The following is a 7,049-nucleotide window of genomic DNA, read 5'->3' as shown; positions in this document are numbered from 1 at the left end:
CTTAAGAAAGAGGCTTCACCTCCACTCTCCTCCTGCTCCTGCTTCATGTTGTCATTGCGTTTGATCATGCAACTTTCTGTGGGATCCCAAGTCCCGGAACCGCCACTCTGAAATCATTAAGTACATGCCAAGTGTGTGGTCCTGCATCTTGGCTGAATCGTCTGGTGTTCACATTCTTAAAGGGGCCCCTTTAAAGAATTTGTAGTTTTCAGTGACCTGTAGCGGGAGGTTTCAGACTGCAACCACTGTGTTACCATGTGCGTGCTCCTGTGCGTTCTCGAACTCATGAGAGTCACAGACCGACAAAATGAAACCTCCGCCGCAAGATTTGAAAATCCTCCAGTTTGCTCCACGCATAAATCTTTTGAAGGTTTATTGTGGAAGGCAGCTGCTACATTCTTGGTAGAAAGATAATTAAAATGAGTGAAGTGTTTGGGAGCTAACCAAACTGAGAGGGAGGGAGACACGTTGTAGTTTGCATATTGTAGTTTTAACAGCTGAAAGACAAGCATACAAAACACAGTATGTGATCGTGCATATGTGAATGTGATCAACAATTCTTTCTGTGGTGGTAGATACGCTGAAGTCTGGGCTCTGATGCAGAGGATGGACGATGTGGAGACAAACACAAGACCAGCTCAATGGCTAGCCATAGGGGTGTGTGTGTGTGTGTGTGTGTGTGTGTGTGTGTAAATAATGAGAAGGCCACAGGTGTGTATTCTCTAATCCCATCATTAAAAACAGGTCTGGTACAGATAGGTGTCACATACACACACGTACACACTGCCCTTCTGATCTGCACTAAATTTAATGACACGTACCCACTGTGGTGGAAGAGTTGCCCTTCAGAAAGGTATTGGTATTAGGCCTGACTGTGTAAATGCTACTTTAGCCCCAAGGCCTGTCAGCTCGCTGTCTCTCTCTCTCTCACTCACTCATAGGGTGTGTGTATGTGTTTTAGGGGAGGATATTTAGAAGTCAAATGCAAATATCACAGGAAGTTTTTTTTTCGCCTTTGGAGAGTGGACACCTGTGTAAACTGCCATGTCACTCGAAGTGCCACTGTGTGTGCAGACAGCCCATACAGCCGCCTGTGAGGTGATGTTGATTCAAGCTTTTCATACACAGTGACTTCAAGGCACAGCTTGATGATATAACCAGCTTGGTATGGTTTAGCTCCGCTGGGGCCTTAAGTGTCCCCCCAGTAATATTTCTGAAAATCATAATCTCTGAAGGATGAAAATAAACTCTTAATGCTATAATAATAATTTTGCTCAATTTAAGCTTATGCTGTCTTTCGTGACTGAAGTAGTATTAAGTAGTGATCAGACAGTGCATGGTCTTTATAGTGAAAGGTGTCTTTTTACAGTTGTTTTCTATAGGCAGGGAGCGTTTTGTGTGCTGCTAATGTGTCCTGCGTTTTTGCAGGAATGCTTTGAAAGCTTTGAGTTGAAAAAAACTTTAGCTCAGAGCAGAAAAGCCTCATAATATTGGCATATTTCCTCATTGTCCAGTCGGATGATAACAGTGGAGAACAAACTAGTGCTGGTTATTGCTGGGTACCTGGAGCTATCATCCTCTGACTGAACTCAGAACTCATTAGAAACTCTAGTTATCTCTGTTATTACCTTCCAGTCTCCATCCTTTTTTTAATCTATCTACATTCATGAAGCTGATTCATAGTCCACCAATAAGCGTGAACCTTTTGCTTAAATTAGAACATTTTCATCTCACATTCTCAGTTGGTAATGCCAAGATGCCAATGCGCTTATTATGAAAAGGCTAATGAGCTAATGTTTAGCAGGTATAATGTTTACCATATTCCTCATCTTAGGTTAGTTTGTTAGCATGCATTTGCTTATTAGCAATAAATAAAAGTACAGCTGACCTGATGACAGCACTAGATTTAATGTTGAGGCCAAAGTTATTACAATTCATCCTGAGGATGACATAAATGTCTATGTCATGGCAATCCATCCAAAAGTTGTAGAAATATTTAAGTCAAAACACAAATGTCAGCCTCATGGGGGTGAGGGGGAAAATACAGGGGACCACAAAGTCAGTATGTTATCCTCTAAGTACTAATATCTGCATAGTTGCTGAGACATGACTGGACAAAAGTGGTCAACTGACAGGCCAACTGACCAGCACTGCCATCTCTAGAGCCACAACACTAGGATGGCTAAAAACATTATTTCAATCGTTCTGTCCTCCAACATCTTCACATCAAATATACAAAATATTTAAAGCAAAAGATCTGTTCACAATCAGCTATTTGTAAAATGCATGTGTAATGCCAGGGGAAAACCCAATGTCAAACCCTTATCTGGGCAAAATAAATCCAGCATCTGGCTGCCATGAAAACATCTTTGAACATTGACCATTGCCTGTGTCACTACCTTTTGACAGAGGATTCTCTCTTTTTTAAAATAAAATCAAATAAAACAAGAGACAAATTGCCTCTGAATGGCTCTCTTTGTTCTTCTATAGTCCCTCTGACTGAATGATATCTGCCCTGACCTCTAGTGACCTCTGGCTTAAGGGGACAAGAAAGAGGGAGAGTGGACAGTGGTGTGCAAATAGAGAGGGCAGTGTGCACATTTGTGTGTCACAGAAAGAGAAGATCAACAGGGAGAAATAAAGTGCATGTGTGTGCGTGCCTGCTCTCATTTTGCCCCTGGGGTATAAGTCCTGTGGCTCAAAGACAGCTCACAACCATGATCTCTCACTATCTTGAAAACATAATAAAAGTGTCACCATTCCCTAAAGGAACACATGAGATCAACTCTATTTAGAGTCCTTGCTCAGGTAAAGACAGGTAAAGATAGAAAAAAAGTGACAACAATCATAAACCAAAATGGACCAATACTCAGAGAAAGACACAGATACACACAGCTTCTGTGCACACGGTCCCAAAAATTCTGCGACTGCGTTCTGGCTCGTTACCCCCTATGTCATGTGATATCTTTTCGGGTGTGTTTCACCCACAAAGAGGGAACAAGTGAACAAGATGGAGCGGTGAACAGAAAGATTGATAGCCACCATCTTCTTAGAACATGTATCATCTGCCATTGTAGCTGTTGCCAAAACACAGTGACTGCTGCTACAACCCGTTAAAATGTCACTGCTAATGATGTGGGTTACGCAGCTTACGTAACTAATGTGTTGTTCATATGGGGTTTGGTATCCTGACCCTTGAACCCAGAATGGTTAATTGTTTAATGATCTGCTGTTAAGCGTAGAGAAGAAAAATAAATAAATTGAGGTTGAAATTAATGTTTGTGTAACTGCCATTTTAAGATTTTTTTCACTGATATGAGTTACGCATTTTATTTAAAGCTGCACTAACCGACGGTGTTTATGTTAATAGCCAATCAAAAGACTACAGGTGATGTGAAAGGAATCGCTCGTTGTCATAAACCCACTGAAAAATTTCACCCAACTCTGCAGCTTCCCTCAGATCTACAGACAAATATAGCATCCTTCATTGTTTTGGTTCTGTCTCAAATACTTGCATCATCAAGCCCTGATACACACACTGAATACTACCTGCTCAACACCAAAAGTTACCAACTAGCTGGTGAATATAGTGAATTTAGCAGTCATAGAGCCAGATATGTCCGTCAGGAGTTGGTAGAAACCGAAAACAGAGCTAAAAGATATTGAATATTTTTACGTTTGTCAGGTATACAGTAGCTATATTAACTTTATAAGGGGATAACATACATGTCAGTATTGTGTTTAACGCTTATTCAGTTGCCATTTAGTGGTGAAAAACATGTATCATTAATGCTTTAACAGTTGTACACATTTGATAAATAGGCAAATAAAATAGTCCTACAAATAAATCTTCTGCAAACAATAAAATTTAAGTGTTTTAAATAACAAAGTAGGCCCCACCTGTTTCACTTAAACGATCAAATTACTGAACTTCTGTTTAAACTAGTAAGTGATTGAAGAGCCTGATGGTTGAGAAACAATCAAGTGCGCCACTATGCTATCTGAATGCACTCATCAGTGCTTGCCTACTCTCTGGAACAGTGACTCACAGAGAGAAGGGGGGAGCTGAGATCTCCTTACTTTATTCCAGTGAGAACCACAAGAAACCAAAGGAACCAGGAGACTGTGATTCCCTCAGGTAATCCCACGCTCACTAGTGCATGGCCAAGCAGACCATCGTGAGAAGAGCAACTCTGCTCCGTTTCTTGAAGGCTTCTCTTTGCACACTGAGTATGACTTTGTCTTTGTGTACCACACTATGGAGACAATTTAAAGACACATTTAAAGTCTCTAAGGTAAGACAGTGTAAGCAAAGCTTACTTAAAATATAGTTGTCTGTGTTGCCTGGAAAGGTGCGCTTATCCAAACAGACAAGCCATGGCCAAGTTTGGCATCTGTCACTGAAGCTTACTCACTGAAATTTAGCTCAGAAATCTCTGATGCATACTGCAGCTTTTGTTGGCGTGATAAACCTATCTTGAAAGGCAAAACAAATGGCTTCCCAAAACAATCAGCCTTAGAGAATCCAACATTAGTACTCGATAGCTATTAGCTTAATGTGTCAACAGAGTTCTCAGTGCTCTCCTTTTCTATTTAACTGATGTGTACAAGAGGCCTGATTCTCAGGTGAGGCAGTCTCAAGTGGACTTGGATGGTTTACTCAGGGTGTTGAGTCTCCTGGGAACTGCAGGATAGGATGTCAGCTGCTGCTTCCTGCTTTAGCCAGTAACAGGAACTGGCAGTGGTCCAGTGTGTTCCTGTGTGTGTGTGTGTGTGTGTGTGTGCTGTCAGACAGAAGACTGGGCAACAAGCCCAGGTACAGCAGAGCCCAGGTGTTCCTCTATGAAGAACACAATGAGCGTGTGCAAACATGGGGGGACAGACAGGCAAATGGAGAGGGATTGGTATCAGAGAGCACACCTGTTGAGCACCTGCCCTATTCGCTCCTGACACACTGATTATGGATGCAGCAGTTGTAAACAGACACACACAAAAAGCATCAACCTGCACATTTCCTTCAAACCCCACATACTGTAACAGCGTAGAGACAGATCAGCGATGTCTTTAGTGTCAGTCAGTCAGAGTAAGTCATTGTTTCTCTCAGACCTCTAACTACTTTTGAGTCTTTGCAACTTTTCTGTCACTTTCTCCCTGCCTTTCTCTGCTCTCCCGCTGAGTTCTTCGGTCTCTGTGTCATTAGGCAGCACATCAGGGATTAAGACTGCGATGGGAGGATGTGATTCGCAGCAGAATCCACTAAGTCTGGCATTACCACACACCTCACAAAGCACAGGGGAGTTTCTAATCCACCACACAGCGCAATCCTGCTAATGCATTCATATCAGACACACAGGCAACAGAGGTCGGTAGAAAATTAAACACCGAAATATTTCTGTCAAGTTCAGCATTGATGTATCATGGTTGTTTTTCACATTTAAGTCTGCAGATCCCTGCATTCTGGCAATGCGGTAGAAAGAACAATGCAGAAGTCTGAATAGCAGTCTGACAAATACATAATTGCACTATAAAACACTCACTGCATAAATAATTATATAGTACTTAAAAGTTATAAGAAAATGAGTTATAGCTTGCAAATATGCAACATACCACTCCCAGTCAAAGAGAAAGTTGAGCTTTTATGTCTTTGTGTCATTGTGACCCTCTGACTCTAAAGATGCATGCACCAAGTCGTTTACATGATATAAATCTACATATTTAAATTTTTAAGCAGAACTGCAGCAGTGAAATAAATGCAGTTAAGTGTCCAATCAATGGGGGAAGGTGGGGAGGAGACATTATGTGTGAGGCTAGCAGTAGTACTTTGTGACATGCATCATCAGTTCTGTCTTCTCACTATATCTCCCTAATGGGAGCACAGCAGTGTGTGTGTGTGTGTGTTTATGAGAGAGAGAGCGATGAGTCCCTGTCAGAGTGACTTGTAGAGACTGTGTGTGTGTGTGTGTGTGTGTGTGTGTATGATAGAGATAGGGACTAAATGAGCTCCTGGCGGGACTGACCCTCCTCACTGGTCCGTCAGAGAGACTGAGCGCTCCACTGGAGCATGGCCACAGGCACAGTGCTGAATACTGAAAACACACACACACACACACACACACACACACACACACACACACACACACACACACACACACACACACACACACACACACACACACAAACTTTACACTTAGGAGAAAGGCGGCTTCTCAGATACACACACAAGAAGAAATACAAAAAAAATAATAGGTCAATGTGCATTTCTGTTCACATGACATCACAGTACGGACACAACTTGTGACAAAATGCATGTGTTAGTTCATGTCTAAAGCAAATACCATGAGAGCCAGACCTAGCATGCTCCCCCAATGTGCAGTGTCGGGTTCACCAGCAGTCATAATTATGATTCATGTCTCGGAAAACAGCCATGCATGTACACTATGAGAACGTTTCCTACTGCCTGAAGTGTGGGAAAGCACATCAACAGTACATATTGTGGGTGTATGTGTGCTGTTACAAATGCAAGTTCTGGGCTAAGTATAATTATTCTTGGTGACATACCTCACATGACTAATGAGTAAAATTTGGGCGCGCGGCATCGAGCTCATTTGTCACAGGATGGTAGGTAAAGCTTCAGTGCGTTCAGCTCCTGTGGAACGCTGTTAAGGTCGTGCTAAACGCTCATACCATGCTACTGCTTGATTAATTTCACATGTTTGACTTGCAGTGCACAGAAGTCAGTGGAACACCAACAATTAGCAGACATGACATGTACTGACGTCACACTCATGTCCTTTTGTCACTGTTGTGATTAACTCTGTGTATTTTGAGTGCATAGCAACAATGAATATCACTGAGGGAATCCTGTGTCAACATCCTCACAGTTATACTTGTTGACATACAAGCAGCCTTTCTCTTATTAATGAAAGGCCATGACATGGCATGTAGACCAATGAAGACATTACTATAGTCAATACAATTTAATAACCCATTATTGATGGTGTTTAAAGCTTGGAAATTGAAGCAATCCAAGAGAAATAATGGCAAACTTA

This window comes from Micropterus salmoides, unplaced genomic scaffold, assembly GCF_014851395.1.
Source record: "Micropterus salmoides isolate LMB-PRFRI ecotype aquatic unplaced genomic scaffold, ASM1485139v1 Ms_hic_scaffold_17, whole genome shotgun sequence".
NCBI lineage: Eukaryota > Metazoa > Chordata > Actinopteri > Centrarchiformes > Centrarchidae > Micropterus > Micropterus salmoides.
This window is presented reverse-complemented; position numbering follows the sequence as displayed.